This window comes from Bison bison, unplaced genomic scaffold, assembly GCF_000754665.1.
Source record: "Bison bison bison isolate TAMUID 2011002044 unplaced genomic scaffold, Bison_UMD1.0 scf7180017864378, whole genome shotgun sequence".
NCBI lineage: Eukaryota > Metazoa > Chordata > Mammalia > Artiodactyla > Bovidae > Bison > Bison bison.
This window is the reverse complement of record NW_011494950.1, coordinates 7,067,470-7,068,844: the sequence shown is the minus strand read 5'-3', so window position 1 is coordinate 7,068,844 and position 1,375 is coordinate 7,067,470.

Genomic DNA, 1,375 nt, shown 5'->3' with positions numbered 1-1,375 from the left:
TCTAGTTCTTCGCTTTGACTTAAAAGGCACACACTTTGATGCTAGGCCTGGATCTATATTTATTTTGTATTTCATCCATCCATTCAGCTAGTATATACTAGCTGCCGATTCTGTGATTGCCACCACATTAACCACTAGAGATTCTGCCCTCGTGAAAATGACAGATCAGGACTGTGTATACTCCTGCCTACACAGTGAGACCATAATCAACATATGACTGACAGTCATTTGTGTTGCATTTGACCCAAAATGCATTTCTTATCAAGAGGTCATGCTGCAATTCCCTCTTTTGGTTTGGAATTCCTATCATTTCTGTAACTCTTAAAACAGACTATAAGCATCTGTTAAGATATGTTAAAATGCTAACTAAATGGTCTAAAACACTCAGGGAGAGGTTTTCTAAACCTCCTTGTGGAAGTACTCCTTTCAAAAAATGTTAGTTGATTAAAGACAAGAATTGAAAACATGGTGAGAAAATTCATGACCTTGGAGTATGACAATTATATCTTACAAAGAGGCAGTCTTTTACATGTTTCCTACCAATTTGATCTTCAACTTGACCAGAGTAGGCATACTTCTCAATATCACCTCAGCACTAATATCACCAAATGAACAGCTCCAGCCCTCAGCATTCCTGCCAATTCCTAAGTTCCATATTTCAAACCGACAGCCTGTCCTACTTCCATGCACCATCATTACTGCAAATTCAACAAATCTAAAGGAGAATTTATCTTCACTCTGATCCCTTACCTTATCAGCTTCTCCTAAAGGCCCCATTCTGCCAATAGGACTGGCATCCTCTCCATCCTCTAAGCTTTCGAACTGGAGTTTGTCACTCAGTTACAAGTTCTGAGGGCTTCCTTGGTGGCTTAGATGGTAAAGAACCTGCCTGCAATGCAGGAGACCAGAGTTCTATCCCTGGGTGGGGAAGACACCCTAGAGAAGAGAATGGAAGCCCACTCCAATATTCTTGAGAATTCTGGAGAATTCCCTGGACAAAGGAGCCTGGCAGGCTCCAGTCCATGGGGTCGCAAAGAGTTGGACAAGACTGAGTGACTAGTTCTTTCCCGGCGGGAACCATGGAGGGTGCAGAAGGGAAAAAAAAAAAGGTTCCTGCTGTGCCAGAAACCCTTAAGAAAAAGCGGAAGAATTTCGCAGAGCTTAAGATCAAGCGACTGAGAAAGAGGTTTGCCCAAAAGATGCTTCGAAAGGCAAGGAGGAAGCTTATCTATGAAAAAGCTAAGCATTACCACAAGGAATACAGGCAGATGTACAGAACTGAAATTCGAATGGCTAGGATGGCACGAAAAGCCGGTAACTTCTATGTACCCGCGGAACCCAAATTGGCGTTTGTCATCAGGATCAGAGGTATCAA